Source organism: Cebus imitator, unplaced genomic scaffold (assembly GCF_001604975.1).
Source record: "Cebus imitator isolate Cc_AM_T3 unplaced genomic scaffold, Cebus_imitator-1.0 Scaffold56, whole genome shotgun sequence".
NCBI lineage: Eukaryota > Metazoa > Chordata > Mammalia > Primates > Cebidae > Cebus > Cebus imitator.
Genome location: NW_016107371.1, coordinates 7,534,028 through 7,553,029, shown reverse-complemented (window position 1 = coordinate 7,553,029; position 19,002 = coordinate 7,534,028). Strand labels below are relative to the sequence as shown.

Sequence of the window (19,002 nt, the reverse complement as noted above, 5' to 3'; positions counted from 1 at the left end):
GAAGATGAAGTAAACCAAGACTAAAAAAAATGGAGCAATTTGCTCAAAGTTTCAGTCAAAGGATTTGAATTCAGGTAATCTACCTTGCAGTTTCACTCCTCATTAGGACATGATACTGTCCCATTTGATGTAAGGTCTAGAGCCCTGGGGAATGTGTCTAGCCAAGATGAAAAGAAAATCAGAGTTTCTGGGTTTGGACTTCGAAAGTGAATTCAGACCTCTTGGCATTTGCATTCTCTTTGTGGTGGACAAAATGCAAACTTCTATTTGAAAAGAGGGAAAGAACGTGGTCTAAATGGCTTCAAGGTTTTTGAACATCAAGCAGTTTTTACCAAAGAACAGTACAATCACTGAAGTGTATCCAAATAAAAAAAATACATGGATTTGACAGCAATCTGATTCACAAAATACCCAGAGCCATTTCACAGTTATCATAGTTCCAAGTTAAATAGAAAGCTCTGTGTTGTATACTTCTCCCCCACTAATTCATTCCTGATTGGGTATTCCTGGTCTTCTAAGCACATGCCAGTGGGCACACATAGGGAACTTCATCGTTGAGGAAATGATGTCGGCGGGACCCAGAGGTTTGGCAGGGTGAGTGGCTTGGGGGCAGCCCTGGCTGGAGCTGCCTCCTCTCATATGGTCCAATTCAGCAGCACCAACTGAAAGTAGGCACTTTCGGTCTGGAAATTTCACAATGGGTGAATTTTTTTCCCAGTCCTTCAAAGTCAATGGATGAAGAAATGGGCAAGTAATTCATGCCTGCAACTTGGTAGTGTGGGCAGCTAGGATCAAAGGAAGGGAAATTGTACAAATTGTCCACTTGAATACAAAAAAAAGTAAAGAAAGCCCAGCCAACTCAATCAAATATTGCTTTTTTTTCCTTTAAATTCTTTATTTTTATAATTCAGAAGTTTGTTTTCAATGGCTGGGTAGAAAAGTGGCAGAAGTGGCAAGATTTTGAGATTGCTACTAGAAAACCTGACTTAGAAAGTAGTCTGAAGACTGAACTTTTTATTATTTTAATGCCAATGAGGCATAATTCAAATAATCATGCCAACCAAATTTAGGCTTTAATGACTTACAGAACACTGAGTTAGAGAATAGTTCTTCAACCTGAAGAAGAAACTCGAGCCAGGATGCAGCTGGAGCATAAAAACCTCACAAAACACAAAACATTTCTTATCTTAAAAACGAGAGAGCTGAACCACCTTCTCCACAGCTCCTTCCCATTCTAATATTCCATGACCCTATTGTATACTAAATGCATGTGTGGAGCTGGATAAGTCACTTAACTTTAGTCTAAAGGCTTTTGGTAATGCATCATAGAGTCCCCCATTCCTTAGATGACTCTCGTTAAAGCTCTGATCTTGTAGAACATTCCAGAGCCCAATGCTGAAAGTGAGATAAACTAGACTTGACCCAGATCTAACATTGGTTAACTACATGCAATTGGCATGCAATTAGTTTTATTTCTTCATCTGGAAAATAAGACTAATCCTTTTACTTCTAATATCTGGTTCTCAAATAATCATTTATTATTCTTATGACTCTTTATAAAATTATGTTAAATATTATTTTAATTATTTTAATATTTCTTGAGGTAGAATAATATTAAGTAGGTTTTAATGTCTTTAACATCAAGGAACCTATGAAATATAGGCAGCATCCTTAATATCATTTTCTTTAACATAGAAATAATGTAGGATTAAAGAATCCAAGAATCAGTACCTGATATGGTTTGGCTATGTCCTCATCCAAATCTCATCTTGAATTGTAGTTCCCAAATGTCATGGAAGGGACCTGGTGGGATTATAAATAATAAATAATAAAAAGTTCAGTCTTCAGATTACTTTCTAAGTCAGTTTTCTAGTAGCAATCCCCAAATGTCATGGAAGGGACCTGGTAGGAGGCAATTGAATCATGGGGGTGGTTACCTCCATGCTGTTCTCATGTTATTGATTGAGTTCTCACGAGATCTGATGGTTTTATAAGGGGCTCTCCTCCTTTTGCTCGGCAATTTTCTCTCCTATTGCCACATGAAGAAGGATGTGTTTGCTTCCCCTTCAGCTGTGATTGTAAGTTTCCTGAGGCCTTCCCAGCCATGCAGAACTGTGAGTCAATTCAACATCTTTTCTTTATAAATTACCCAGTATTTATTCATAGCAGTGTGAGAACAGACTAATACAGTGCCTTAAAACATACATATAAGTCATGAACAAGTATTTAAAGATATACCTTCTGGAGATAGATGACGTATCAGTTAATTGACAGAAAAATTTATTCACACTGTTTACCTGGCATTGTTAAGTAATTAGAAAGGAAACTAAACCAATGATGTTGCTGAGGAAGAATTAAAAATCAGGCAACAAAACATATAAAAGTCTTCTCTTAGCCAAACTCTGTCACCAGCTCTTATTTGTGTATTGAATCTCGTTCCAGTAAGAGCACTATCTATTAATTTGAAACACCATCATGTTTTCTATGAGCACAACTGTATTCTAGAAAACTGAAAAACATCCCATGGCTCTATAATATGAAATATCAACCATAATTTACTTGTGACAAATAATTAGTATGTTGGAGAAGTCAGAAACACTTTAAGATATTTTACATGATTTGTTTGTATCTTCTTGTACCCTAGCTTAGGAAAGTTAGTGATTCAAGTTTATTGCTCTTAATGTCACCTACAAAGTCTTTATCCAAGTTTATTTAAACTCCTAAATCTTTGGAAATGGAAATGGGAAATTTCACCTACTGCAGATGTACACCTTATACTTTAACCCATGGATCTCGGATATGTTTCTAACATGACTGAATTCTCATTTTCTTCATGCTTAAATGAAAATACTCCATATTTACATGCTTTAAAAATCCAGAAATTGAGGCAAATATTGGCTTCTCTGGATAACAATTGTTCAGAGACTAAATGATTCATATAATCCCCACATAGATTGTCATATATTTTGAGGACAGGGTCAGGTTTTTCATATTTTATCCAGTCCTTTCCACTCTCTGAGCACTATTCATCCAAAATTTCCCCAACAAAAATATTGCATACCTTGAGCTCTGTAAATGAGGCAGAGTGAATAACTAAATTGGTATTTTAATTTCCACTTCATATATGGTGGAAACATTCGTGTGAGTTTTGTCTTTGCTCAAAACCCTCTAGTGGCCTCTCATGTCACTTACTTAGAGGAGAAGCCAAAGCCTGTGATCCTCTACACCCCCTTCTGTTTAGCCTTATTCCCCTACCTGCTGTCCTCTGCTCTTTTCATGGCTACTCCACTGCAGCTATCCCAGATACACTTCCACTCCATGTCCTTTCCAACTGCTGGTTCCCCAGCCTGGCCCCTTGCTTTCTAAGGCATTCCTTTGGCTGTTCTGTTGGCTGGACTCCTTTAAGTTCTACCCAAATGTCACATTCTCAACTAGGCCTCTTCTCTCCACTTTTTCTAGCATTTTACCCATTTTCCCACATTATCTTTTTGATACTTAATCACTACTTGATATATTATATAAGCTATTTTATTTATTATTTTACTATTGACTGTACCCTCCAACTAGAATGTAAAATTCATAAGGGCACAGATTCATGTTTGTATTTTGTTCACAACATACTTAGCATTTAATAAATATTTATTGAATGAACAGATGCATTTCTGGAGGTCCATAATTATAATTTTTAAAAAAGAGCATTTACACAAACTGGCACTAAATAGGTAGAGTCCATGTCCTTGTCTCTCCACAACTCAGGGAAGGATTATCTCAGACCTTCTCAATATCAGCTTCAATAAGTTTTCTCTTTTACCTTCTAAATCCACATAATGTGCTCCTTGAATAATGTTCATCAGAATCAACTTGAGTCTTTGTTGAAAATGGAGATTCCTAGGTCCTAATTCAGGTCAAAATCTCTGGGCAGGGTAGGGGACATTTGCAACTTATATTTTTAATGATCTTTTCAGGTGATACACACGCTAAAGTGCAATAGCCACTGACAGAAATATTTTTTGGCCCATTAATTTTCTTACTGTGTTTCTTCTCCTGTTCTGAGTTCTGTGTTCGGGTATATACAGCCAATGTCAGTCTATGTATTAGGAACCATATCCACACAGTTCTCCTTAAATTATGCTGGGTACAAGGACATACATGCTTAAGCAATTGTTTGAGGGGTTTTGATGGAAGGGATAAGCGGAATGATAATAATCATTGCAGTGAGGTTTATTTTGACCCTTGCATTCTTCGTTTTTACTAAAGTTTGGGAACTAAATTACTTTCAAGTCTGTTGTTTCAATGATAAAGGCATTTTCTCCTACTTTTCATAAACATCTATCATGTCCAAACTTCTGAATGTTTTTTGTGTGTGTGTATGTCTTGCTCTGTCACCCAAACTGGAGTGCAGTGGCATAATCTTGGTTCGCTCCAACTTCCACCCCTGTGTTCAAGCAATTTGCTGCCTCAGCCTCCCCAGCAGCTGAGATTACAGGTACCCACCACCACACTCAGCTAATTTTTGTATTTTTAGTAGAGACAGGCCTTCACCATGTTGCCCAGGCTGGTCTTCAACTCCTGACCTCAAGTGATCCACCTGTCTGGGCCTCCAAAGTGCTGGGATTACAGGTGTGAGCCACCACACCCAGCCCCAATATTTTAAGAATAGTTTAACATGTTAAACAAGTTAAACTATGGGACCCAGGTTCACCTGCTTTTCTCCTGAAATAACCTATTTTAGATGAAATTTCCAGTTAATATTCAGAAATCAAATAAATCTTACCAATACATCTTACCTCATTCAATGCTTTGAAATCTATTGAAAAACATCAGCCTTGATTATGTGCATTCTCAGAAGTATTTATCCATATAACTCTTGTCTCCAATGATCAAAGAGGAGAACCATAGACTTTTCAAAACCTCTTATAAAACCTAGCTTCAAACTGACTTGAGGTTTTTACAGTGAATGTGAGGTTTTACAAGGTAAGAGGGAAGTAAAATTTATTTTTTTATTTGTTTGTTTACCTAACCAGCACACATATTTTTCAAACAATTTGAGTTTGGCATTACCCATGAGGCATCTGGCTAAACACTTTCTTCCTTAATTTTTATAACCAAAGAAATTTTTAGGGAAATTTAATCCACATGTTTCTGATTCATTCCATATCCAGTAATGTGTCAGTGAGGGATGTTTGATTCCAAGACCTCTGGAAAAGACTTTTTTTAATCTGCAGTTTCTAAGATGACAGGTAAGTGAGTGTAAATAATAGGCTTGCTCAAGGTGGGAGATCAGGCACGGCAAGATTGACACACAAGGCACGCAATGAGCCAAACAGCCATAAGGGGCAAGTTTCCTTAAGGTTCTGGGAAGTTGAAGTAGCCTATTTTGACCTCAAATTTCCATTGTGGTTAAACCAGTATTAGTTTACCAGCAGGAGTAATTCTATTTGCATAGAAACTCTACTCCAAAGGTTTGAGTATTCAATATTTATTGCATATGTAAAAATGTGCCAGGTATTATTGCCATAGTCCATGGGGAAATGAGAGATGAATACTCTCTCATACTGATCTGAATACTGATCTCAAAGAACTTCAAATTTAGTAGGTGGGAATACTACTAATACAATGAGACAATACCAATGTTCTACCTTAAACCTGTAAGACAGACTGTCTGGTTCTCTACATAGCCTGCATCAGCAACCTCACTCAAATCCTAATACACAAAAATACATGCATAGACACATGTACACACATGCAGATACAGACAGGATTGTAATCTTAGATCACAGAACTAGGACCTTATTTTATTCAATTTAACCAAAATCTATCTTTTCATCATATATACCATACAAAACATTTTAAACATAATATGTGTTAGGTTAATAAAGTAATATAATGCAATTTATTTTCTTGCTTGTTTTATAGATTAATTTGCAGAACTCAAAAGAATACTGTAATACTGGGATTTATGCCACTTGAAAGTGAAAAGCCAAACTGAAAAAGTCCTAAGTGTCTTAAGAAGACTTCAAACTAAATTCTAGGCCATTTACAGACAGAATACCATGGTGGGTGGTGTCATCACTATATGGGACACAGCAAAAGCTTCTACAATATAATTAATGATTATCACATTCAATTTAATCAAAGAATAGTTTACCGTAACACCAACAGGCCATCATTTTATAGTTATCAGGTGAACCAGAGACCAGAATCTAATTGTGCAAATTCTCTTAATAAATCGTTGGTCTATATGTTTGTTTTGGGGCTGGTTGGTCTAAAATGATTGGTTTATTCATTTTAGACATTCTAATGTTTGATTCTACAATGTATATATTGTGCATTTTACTCCAATGCACTTTTAAATAAAATTGTTGAATTTTCTCTGCAGATTAGTCAGGTTATATTTTTCAAAGGTGACCTCAACAATGATACCCATTCTGCAGGCTCTCCTGTCATGTGACCTTGTCCCTTTTCGAACATCAAGAGCTGGAGTCTATTTCTTCACTTCCTTAAGCCTTGGAGGCCCTGTGATTGTTTTGACCAATAAAGCAATAGTGTTGAAGTGTGATCACATGCAAGAAGTGTGATTACCCCATGTCTGCATTGTGAGAAGCCCAAGCCAAGTGGAAAGGCTCTGGCTGATGGGCTGCCATGCAGGTAGAAGCAGGCCAAGAAACACCAAGGCACCTGACAGTGAATGAAAAAGTCATCTAGGAGTATTTCCTCCAGTCCCACTGCCTCAGCTGACACCATCGGGATGAAAGACAAAACACCCAGTCAAGCTATTTCTGAAGTTCCTCACCTCTAAAACCATGAATAAAATAAAATGGATGTTTTAAGCATCACGTTTTGGGGTGGTTTGGTATGAAGCAATATATGACCAAAACACAGACTTCTAGGGAGCTTTCTGCACTCTATTCAAACCTGTATTCATATGTGAAAAGGAAAACTTAAGAGATACAGAAGTCAGCATACTAAAGTTTGCAATCTAGTGAGTGACACAGTGTATAAAACTACAGGGAGACGATCAACAAAGAAACAAATAAGAACAACAAGCCATAAAATAGTAATGGTAATAAACAGAACCCCCAGAAACTTTGGGAATGAAAGAGAAAATCAGTGCTCTGACTTGAGTACAACTGCCAGATAAGGTTTCCTATAGGTAAATTGCATCTTTAAATAATGGTGAGTTAGGATTGTCAGAAAGAGGGTAGACGTTTCTTGAGGAAAATAGTATGAGTGAAAGATAAAAAAAAGGAAAAAAAAAGAAGGCAAAAATAAAATACAGAAAGAAAAAAGGATCAAGAAAAACAAAAGTGAGATTAAGAGGAACCATCATAAAACTGGCTTGGCTGGAATAAAGAGCCAATTGGGATTGGAATCGTGTATTTTAGACAAAGACCCATTGTATTTGAGGCAGAAGAATAAACACAAATATTTACACAAATATATATACACAGTGAGCTCTAGTCTAAGAGGCAAGAAAAACCACACAAAGACTTGTTATAAACCCTAAGGCATCACACCCCTAATTTGGATGTGAGTTTGAGTCCACAAAGCAAAGACATAAAATAAATAAGTAATTAGATGTCACACTGTTTTACCCAAACAACCACATTTGCATTTATCTTCAGTGAGGGCACCAGCTGTTCCAATGTCACCAGTTAGCAGTCAGCCTTGGGAAACCTTGCCCCACTTTAAAATGTTCCTAGATCTGGCTACACATGGGAATCTAAGAAACAATCAACATATTTGGTAGGCTTTCTTGTCCTGCTGATGCCTCCAAATGACAGTTATTTATGCTACTATTGAAGAATTGGGAAACGTCTGGGTAGTGTCACTGGACTTACTAATATTTGGCTGCACAATGAACCTTAGACATCATCTTAGTTCAACTGACTTTTGCAAGTGAAAAATTGTGTTACTTAGATTGTGCCTGTTGAGGGACAGAATCATGACTTAAACACATACTTCTGCAAGTAAGTTTAACACAATTCCTCAAGAAAATCTTAATATTCACCTTGAGGATTCTGTCAACATGTCTAGGAAGAAGCATAAGATAGTGAAAAAGAACACAAGAGTGGAGTCCAAAGACCTGGGTTCAATTCTTCTAATCTCTATGAGATATGAAATATGAAGGAAGTAAGTTTCTTTCTTTCTCTAAGTATCAGTGTTCTCTTTGAAAAATTGATATTCATTTGTTCAGTCACAGGCCAGACATTGTTCTAGAAACTTATGATACATAAGTGAATAAAACTGTAATCAATGCTCTTACAGAGCTTACATATACATAACAAACAATAATAAAACAAAATAATATGATCTGACTTTCTGTTAAACGATTACTCTGGCTGCTGTGTTGAAAATTGATTTTAAAGGGTTAAAAGAGGAAAACAAGTTAGAGGCTATTGCAATTATCCAGGAGCAGGTGAATGTGGGCTAGACTAGAGTGAAAATGGAGGAAGTGAGGGAAAGTAGTTAAATTCTGGATGTATTTTTACTGTAAAGTCAGCAACATTTTCTGATGAATTATAACACGGGGAGTAAAGAGAGGGGTCAAAGGGATGCCAAAATTAGGGACCTGAGCAACTAGAAAGATGCAATTATCATAAACTGAGATGAGAAACTTTCTGGGTGGAAGAGGTATGGGAATAATGACTGGAGATCATTTATAGGCATTAAAATTAGAATATCTACAAGATAGCCTAGCAGAGATGTTGAGTGGGAAACTGAATATTCTAGTCTAGGGTTTTGACTGGCTGAAGACCTTAATATGGGAATTGTTAGCATAAAGATAGTACAGTTTACTTGGTTGCTGCAACTGCATTGGGTAGCACATCCAGAGGGATAGATAAATCTTGTTAAAAATAACATTTTTAAGGGGTAAAATCACCTGATTTTGTTCCATTCTGAAATAAAAAATCTTGCTTGAAAGAATGAAGGATACTCTATCAGTTATCCAACTGTAATAACTGCAAAGATCCTTCATTTTTAGACTTGAAGATAACAACAAAAAGTAAATAAATTTAAATGGCTAAAAGCACATTATATACTGAATTCTATACACATTTTACTAAAATGTTGATTCAGGCATATATTTCAAAATTGATTTCAAATTACAGTGTATTTCTTATGTCTGTTTCTAGTTCCTCCTTACAAAGCTTGTACAAACTTTTATCCAGTTTGCCTTAAAAAGCAGGCAATAACCATATTTCTTTGTATGTTTTTGAGTTTCTGGTAATCTACTTCTTTGTATCTCCAATCTTCTTTTCCCTACTAATATGCACTGGGAATTGCCCTAGACTTATCAGGCCCCTTACAATTCAGAGATTTCCGAGTTTCTGTCTGGGCATTGAACGCAAATTTATTCTTACATAGCAAGTCACAGTTTTGCTGAAGAGTTTTCTTTTCCTTTAGAGACCTCTGCAAAATGATGATGACCTGATTGCTACTAAAACTCTGTTCTGTGTTTCTATAATCTTAGTACTCTAAGTTTTTTTGTTTTTCTCTGCTTTTGACCAATTATTTGATTATTTGGGGTTTTTTGTTTTTATTGTTGTTTGTTTGATTGATTGTTTCCTGCCTCCTTCCACAAAGATTTTAAAGATGGTTTCAATCATGTGTCCAATTTGAAAGGCTATCATAAATATATGCCATAGAGCAGAGCTTTCAATGGTATACCATGAATGGTTTTCTGGTACACAAACATACTGACCTCTTGGTTTTCAAAGAAGTAGTTGGGTGACCCAACTCTGGGCTGGCTCCCTCCAGTCATAAGTTGTCTGTTCTGTTTTCCTCAGCGTATGCTATGGTTTCAATGTATCTCCTCCAAAATTCATGCGTTGACACTTAATGGTCAATGTGGTAGTATTAAGAGGTGGGACTTTTAAGAGATGATTGAGTCACTAGGGCTCCTCCTTCACAAATGAAATTAAGGCCCTTAGAAAAGAGGCTTCAGGTAGAATTAAGCTACTGTTGCCCTTCTGCTCTCTACCATGTGAGGACACAATATTCTTCCCCCTGGAGGATTCAGTGACAATGCACCAACTTGGAAGCAGAGAGAAGCCCTCACCAGACACCAAATATGCTCCTGCCAGCACCTTGATTTTGAATGTCCCCACCTCCATAACAATGAGAAAATAAATTTCTGTTCTTTACAAATTACCTAGGCTCAGGTACATTTTGTTGTAGCAGCACAAAGGAACTAAGCCTACTATGCAAGTACAAGCATTTTCTTTTGTTTCCGACTTAATAAAAGTTTAGAAAGGTAGTACCTTAATAAACTTTCTGTTTTAAGATATATTAGTTCTTGAGATCTAATGTACAGCATGGTGACTATAGTCAATAAAACTGTATTTTTTACTTGAAATTGGCTAAGAAAGTAGATTATAAATGTCTTCACTCTGCCCTCCCTTCTATCCCCCACACAAACGTATTCACAAAGGGTAACTGTATGGTGATGGTGTGCTGATGAATTTGATTGTAGTAATCATTACACAATGTATATGTATATCAAATAATCACTTTGTATACCTTAAATATATATATAATTTTCTCATGTTAATTATACCTCAATAAATCTGGCTGGAAAAAAAGGAAAAAGGATACTCTATAGTAAAAGAGAAGGAAGGAAGGAGAAAGAAAGAGAAAGAAAGAAAAGAAAAGAGAAAAGAAAAAGGTGGGAAGGAGGGAGGGAGGGGAAGAAGGAAGAATCTAAAAAGTTGCTAGAAACAACAATATTCTCAGTAGCCAAAGCAAGAAAGGAGCCACATAAGATTTCTTTTGTAAAAAAAGAGTTGTTACCATAAAGGGGTCAAACTTTCCTCTGAGGAAACTAAAATTACTTCTCCATGGCTCACTTTTCTGTAGCAAATAATGTCCTAACAATGCACCAACAGTAGAACAATGCTTAATTTTGAATAAATATTTCTATGGGGTCTTTCAATATAGGTTGAGGCACAATGCTGAAATGCTGTTTACTAAAATTCATTTTATAATGACTTACAACAATATAGCATTACTGCCTCACCTTTGGTAGTGTTCTTTAAAAAGAAATATTGAAATATTTTAAAAGTCCTTTAGGCTGGGTGTGGTGGCTCACACCTGTAATCCTAGCACTTCGGAAGGCAGAGGCAGGTGGATCACCTGAGGTCGGGAGTTCAAGATCAGCCTGACCAATATGGAGAAACCTCATCTCTACTAAAAATACAAAATTAACCAGGTGTGGTGGTGCATGCCTGTAATGCCAGTTACCCAGGAGGCTGAGGCAGGAGAATTGCTTGAATTTGGGAGGCAGAGGTTGCAGTGAGCCGAGATTGCCCCACTGCACTCCAGCCTGGGCAACAAGAGCGAAACTCTGTCTCAAAAAAAAAAAAAAAAGTCCTTTAGATATTTTTCCATAAATATTATCACAAATAATTTTTCTTTTGAGAATAGCAATTAGTCATTAAAGAGTTCAAAGAACATTCCCCAGGGAATGAATTCAGTACAAATATTCTGTGTTACATATTTAAAAACCAGCTATGCAGAAAATAAGGTTAACAATTTTCTCATGAAGAATCTAATCAAGACACATATCTGAATAAAGGGCCACCTCACTTGAATGGCCAAGAAGTTACATGCAGTGCCAATATTTTCCTTTTGCAACAGGCCTGGTTTTAAGCCACAGATGGATAAATGGCCAATCAAAGCTTCAAATTTCAAGATCCTATATGGCATGCCATAAGAATTTCAGCTGTGAATTGCCAGTAATCTCTCAGAATAATATAAAGCCAACTAAAATAATTCATTATAAGGATGATGTCTAAAACGCATAGTGTATGCATGTGCTTTCTGATTTGAGTATCCTGGGGTAAATGTCTTGTTTTGTACTAAACTATTGGATAGAAACCAAGTAAATATCATTTGACATCTTGCAAGATAAATGAGTTAAATATCAGTGTGTTGATCTTAAACTCTCCTTTCTGGCCATCACATATAGCAAGACTAGTTAAGTATGGGAATTATTTCTAGAGTGTGATAATAAAATCCAATCCTCAGTAATTACTCAAAATAATTGGCATAGTTGAATGTATACAACGTGACATGCTCTTTTCTAATCGCTTTGCACATATTAACTCATTCAATCTTTACAACTCTTTGAGGTAAATACATTAGGATTCTCACTTAAGGAAACTCAGATACTGGCACATTATTTCATTTGCTTAAGATTACATAACTAGAAAGCAGAGAAAATGAGATTATAAACACGGCAGTCTGATCCTACAGTTTACATTTTCATTATCATTTTATACTTGCCAGTACACAGAAGAATTCTCTTTCCAGTCTCTTTACAAGGAAACATCTTGCTATCTCATTTAAGCCAAATCATATCACTAACATACAATTTGAAATGCATAGAAAGTAAAAAACAAAACAAAACAAAACAAAAAAAAACTCGTCACTAAAGACTGCAATTATTTCTGCCTTTTTTGTAGTCTATCCTTCTGTTTTCTAAAACCTAAAGTCTATCCTTGTGATTGGCCACTTTCTCCTTCCTCCTCCTTCTCCTCCTCCTCTTCTCCTCCTTCTCCCTTTTCTCCTTCTCCTCCTCCTTTTTATCCTCCTCCTCCTCCTTTTTCTCCTCCTCCTCCTCCTTTTTCTCCTCCTCCTCCTTTTTTTTTTTTTTTTTAATAAAGAATCATAACTTTCTAATTGGGGACCAACGTGTTTACTCTTTTTTCTCATAGGCAAAATCCTGCATACCAAAGCATTCTTTCATAGCTCTGTCAAATTGTTTCTGAGTGCAGATACTACAGGTGATTAATGTTTAATCAAATTTTATGTTAAAAAATATACAAGCTAGACTTTAAAAATGAATTCTGCGAGAAAGTTTTCAGTAAGCCCATGCGACACTTTGAAAATATTCGGTGCTTTGGGACTTTGAAGGTCCTTCTCACATTTAGGTAAAAAAACTGTCCTTGAATTAACTGTCATTGACTGTCATTGTCATATGACATTATCAATGTCACAACTGTTATTAACTCTTGCTGTCAGTGAAGTCTTGGTGTTTTCTAAAAATTACACTTAGAATTGAAACACTTTAAGTAGGAAATTAATACTTAACAAGGTATCTTATCAAGGTTGGTGGGGAATTCTGTCACCTGCCCAGTTGTTTCCATTCATTCTATCATAAAAGAGATAACAGCTGAGATGGAAGAGGAATCACTGAGAAATGGCACTGAAAATGATTTTGTGACATGCAGAGAAGAGTTTTGCTGACTGTTCAGAGACATTTAGAATAGGTCCATTTCTCTCGATGTGAAAGCTGCTTCCTAATGGTAGTGAAAGGATCATGTTACAATACCAACACATTTTTATGAGTGCCTTTACAGTAAAGAATTACTGCGTTTGTCTTTCGTCAGAGCTCTTTTACTCATGTTTGGTTTTCTTTTTTAACTCCTTTCTCCAGCTTTACATGTTTACACTAGGTTTTTATACTGTGAGAGTGAAGAATGAATCACATAGGTGACTCTCATCTGCAAACAACAGACTGGCAAAGATAGAGGGGAAAAATAAGTATCAGAGAAATTATCGCAGAAGTTCACTTGCTATCATGAAAACTGAGGCTATAGATTTCATTTAAGTGGTAGCAGTCTTATTTACCAGGACAGGAGACAACTAACTAATTAACAAATTGCAAGTTTTATTTATTTCATATTAATTTCATATAATATCTATTGCCTCTTTTTTTTACCTTATTTCAGGCATTTTATTTGGTCATAAGGTTAAAATAATCCATGAAAATTGGACTCTGCCCTCAATTTGCTCACAATTTAGAGGGCAAGTATACCAAATAAACAATTGATATTAATTTCACAGTCATAGACTCACTTATGCAAAACTGGCATTTCCAGGTTAGCAGTGGATCTAGCCTGTTTCAGACACCTCCAGTTTGAAAACTTAGTTTTTTTGTTGTTCACATGTCAATTAATTCAGGGGTTTCACTCCCCACTTGTCCTTCCCTTCTGCTTGGGTGGTTTCTGGTGTTGGAGGAGGCTCACAGACTATGGTATTCAGGAAGCTGGAGGTGGGAGGAGTGGGCACATTTCCAATCCATAGTAATCACCTGGCCTTCCTGAGCACTGCTGAGGTTTAATGTGTCTTGCCTGTTCTTGGCCATTGGCCACTGAACTCACTGTTTCTGAAAGCTGATGAGATTTGGGGTGCTGTATGACATTCAGTAGTCAGGGCCACACAGTTTGTGTTCCACAAGACCTCTTCTGGGACATTTTTCTCTCTCCTTTTTTTTTTCTCATGGTTTTGGGAAAATGTCGAATGTTCTCCCAAGTGATGAGAGTTTGGGGGCTTGTCTCACGTCATCTCTCCATTATTCCCTGACTTTTTGCTTTGCTATTCCAACCTCTGTCTATCCTGGATATGGTATCTCTAAAATTTGGGCAGCATTTCCTGTGGTGATCCTACAAAGTAAGACACAAATCTTTGTTCCATAGGCCCCAGACACATATCTAGAGTTTCTATGCCAATGTATACTTGGATCAAGGGAAACATGAAGATCCCTAACCCTCTGCTCAACTTTCTATTTTCATCTCCCTTTCTTATGAAGTATCTGTCCTCAGCCTCTCTGTATGGTGGTAAAATCATTTTTAAATCAACAGGCATTCATTCACTTTTTGGTAAATTATATAAAAGCCTGACACCTCTAGGCTTTTGAAAGAAAGAACAATGATTTCTTTCCTTCTCTGCTCATTTCTGCAGAAGTGATCAATATTCTGAGGACAATGCATATAGAAAGCCCTGAATACTGAGACCATCAGAATGAAAACACAGGGTAAAGAATTTAACAAGTATCTTGTTATACATCTATAACTCATCTGTTTCTCTGCTAAGTCACCAGCTATGTTTGATAAATGATTTATCTTCTTCCAGCTGACACATAGTGGTCAGTTATATAAAAATCAAAAGAACAATTTATAAATGTAAATTATAAATAGGGATTTAAAAGAGATTCTTCTTCTTTCCATTTTGACTAAACTTGAGTTAATCTTTCGACATTACATACATATATCAAAAATCACATTGTAGGGGAAAGGACTCCTTTCCCCAGTTGGCTAGCCACATGCGGAAGCTTGAAATTAAATTAGATACCTTCCTTATACCATATACAGAAATCAACTCAAGATGGATTAAAGGCTTAAATGTAAAGCCCCAAACTGTAAAAACCCTTGAAGACAACCTAGGCAATACCATTCTGGACATAGAAACAGGCAAATATTTCAGGACGAAGATGCCAGAAGCAGTAGCAACAAAAGCAAATATATATTCTATCCTGACTTTCCCATTGAAAGCAGCTAAACAACTGGGACAGGACATAGGGAGTAGCTGTTTGAGAACTGAAAAGTACAGAGCAGCAAGTCGATCGGGGAAAGACACCAGTGTCATCTAACTAGTGGTGATTTTGCAACTTTCTTTTCCTCTGCTATCATCCAGTTGGAACACAAAGCAGTCAAAAATCCGGAAGTAGCATATGCATGCAAAGCAAGAGCTAGAGGAGCAGCCCTACAGTTCTGGCTCCAGCAGCAGGAAGGGGGTCCCCTAACACTCAGGATAGAGAATATTTCCCCATGAGATTGGTAACAAGTCAAGGATATTCACTCTCATCACCCCTGTTCAACATCACACTGTTAAGTCCAAGCTGGCGCAATAAGGTAGGATGAAATAAAAGGCATACGACGGTACACATATACACAGAAAGGTCCATTTTTGCGTATGCGTGTACACATATTTACTCAATTTACTCTAGTTCAAAAAATAATATAAAGGGGAAAGGGAAAGTTGTTGGGAAATTTCTTGTTCACTCCTTTGATTTTCTGGTAATAGACAATAGCTTGCCAAGAACTTCTAGTCAGGCTGAATTGTCATACCAGACGTGCATTAAATTGTCTAGGCGAGATGTGTCTCTTAATCACACAAGCACATTACTGAAGGTGTTCTCCAAGAATTACAAAAAAAAAAAAAAAAAAAAAAAAAAAAAAAAAACTACAAAAAAAAAAAAAAAAAAAGAAAAAGAAAGAAAGAAAAAAGAAAGGCTTAGGGAAGCCAGACTCTGTTATTCTTGGGAAGCTTCATTGCCAAACCAAACCCCGTCAATTATAAGATAACATTTATATGGCATTTGGATGTATCCTTTCATACTAAGGGAATGGGCACTTACCTACTGCTGATTTAAATGCATCAAACTGAATGTTATTTCTATTGGAAAATAAAGATCTCAATTTTCACTTGTTCAATTCTGATTTCAAAGTTAACCTTAAAATTTTAGACTGTAAAACTGAGCATCTTTTTAAGTACATGTTGATCACATGAATGGCAGAATTGGTAATACAATAAAAAACTCAGAGAAACCCATTCATTGATCATACATAGGGGTTGGTAAAAATATACTTGTATATAATTTATTTATGGGAATAATAAACAAGGTCTCAATGAAACTATAAATACATATGTATATATTAATTTGTTTTTAAAATAAGAACACTCAATAAATCTAAAAAAATGTATGTTGTTTCTCAGAAAAAATAAATATTAAAAAAATCAGGAATATTTGTTTTTTGGGTTTGTTTTTTTTTTGTAATTTTACTTTAAGTTCTGGGATACATGTGCAGAACATGCAGATTTGTTACTTAAGTATACATGTGCCATGGTGATTTGCTGCACCTATAAACCCATCATCTAGGCTTTCAGCCCCAGATGCGTTAGATATTTGTCCTAATGCTCTTCCTCCTCTTGCCTCTCACCCCCTGACAGGCCCTGGTGTGTGATGTTCCCCTCCCTGTGTCCATGTGTTCTCACTGTTCAACTCCCACTTATGAATGGGAACATGCAGTGTTTGGTTTTCTGTTCCTCTGTTAGCTTGCTGAGAATGATGGTTTTCAGCTTCATCCATGTCCCTGATAAGGACATGAACTTATTCTTTTTATGGCTGCATAGTACTCCATGGTGTATATGTGCCACATTTTCTTTATCCAGTCGATCATTGACGGGCATTTGAATTAGTTCCAAGTCCTTGCTATTGTAAATAGTGCTGCAATAAACATACATGTGCATGTGTCTTTTTAGTAGAATAATTTGTAATCCTTTGGGTATATACCCAGTAATGGCATTGCTGGGTCAAATGGTCTTTCTGGTTCTAGATCCTTGAGGAATTGCCACACTGTCTTCCACAATGGTTGAACTAATTTACACTCCCACCAACAGTATAAAAGCATTCCAATTTCTCCACATCCTCTCCAGTATCTGTTGTTTCCTGCCTTTTTAATGATTGCCATTCTAACTGGTGTGAAATGATATCTCACTGTGGTTTTGAGTTGCATTTCTCTAATGACCAGTGATGATAAGCTTTTTTTTTAATATGTTTGTTGACTGCATAAATGTCTTCTTTTGAAAAGTGTCTGTTCATATCCTTTGCCCACTTTTTGATAGAGTTGTTTATTTCTTGTAGATTTGTGTAAGTTCCTTGTAGATTCTGGGTATTAGATCTTTGCCAGATGGGTAGATTGCAAAAATGTTCTCCCATTCTGTAGGCTGCCTGTTCACTCTGATGATAGTTTCTTTTGATGAGCAGAAGTGCCTCAGTTAAATTAGATCCCATTTGTCATTTTGGCTTTTGCTGCAATTGCTTTTGGTGTTTTATTCATGAAGTCTTTGCCCATGCCTATGTCCTAAATGGTATTACCTAAGTTTTCATCTAGAGATTTTATGGTTTTAGGTCTTATGTTTAAGTCTTTAATCTATCTTGAGTTAACTTTTGCATAAGGCAGTCAAGGAAGGGGTCCAGTTTCTGTTTTCTGCGTATGGCTAGCCAGTTTTCCCAGTACCATTTATTAAATAGGAAATCTTCTTTTCCCCATTGCTTGTTTTTGTCAGGTTTGTTGAAGAGTAGATGGTTGTATATGTGCAGTGTTATTTTTGAGGCCTCTGTTCTGCTCCGTTGGTCTATATCCCTGTTTTGGTACCAGTGTCATACTTTCTTGGTTACTGTAGTCTTGTAGCATAGTTTGAAGTCAGATAGCATGATACCTCCAGCTTTGTACTTTTTGCTGAGGTGTGTCTTGGTTATACAGGCTCTTTTTTGGTTCCATATAAAATTAAAAGTAGTGTTTTCTAGTTCTGTGAAGAAAGTCAATGGTAGCTTGATGGGAACAGCATTGAATCTGTAAATTACTTTGGGCAGTATGGCCACTTTCACAATATTGATTCTTCCTATTCATCTTCCTATTCATAAGCATGAAATGTTTTTTCATTTGTTTGTGTCCTCTCTTATTTCCTTGAGCAGTAGTTTGTAGTTCTCCTTGAAGAGGTCCTTCACATCCCTTGTAAGTTGTATTACTAGGTATTTTTTCTCTTTGTAGTAATTGTGAATGGGAGTTCATTTATGATTTGACTCTCTGCTTGTCTATTATTGGTGTATGGGAATGCTTGTGATTTTTGTACATTGATTTTGTATCCTGTCATCTGCAAACAGAGACAATTTGACTTCCTCTCTTCCTATTTGAATACCCTTTCTTTATTTCTCTTGCCTGATTGCCTTGACCAGAAGTGCCAATACTATGTTGAATAAGAGTGGTGAGAGATGGCATCCTTGTTTTTTCCTGGTTTTCAAAGGGAATGCTTTCAGCTTGTGCCCATTCAGTATGATATTGGCTATGGGTTTGTCTAAATAGCTCTTATTATTTTGAGATATGTTCCATCAATGCCTAGTTTATTGAGGGGTTTTTTTGTTGTTGTTTGGTTGGTTGGTTGTGTGAGATGGAGTCTTGCTCTGTTGCCCAGGCTGGAGTGCAATGGCCCGATCTTGGCTCACTGCAACCTCCACCTCCCAGGTTCAAGTGATTCTCCTATCTCAGCCTCCAAGTAGCTGGGACTACAGGCACATGCCACCACATCCAGTTAATTTTTTGTATTTTTAGTAGAGACAAGGTTTCACCATGTTGGCCAGGATGGTCTTGATAT

The 19,002-nt window shown here is 36.5% G+C and overlaps 1 pseudogene; it reads right to left on the bottom strand.

The window, feature by feature from the left end:
- Positions 1–486: 486 nt before the first annotated feature.
- The window catches only part of LOC108304695, a 37,985-nt pseudogene continuing 19,469 nt past the window's right edge, over positions 487–19,002 (bottom strand).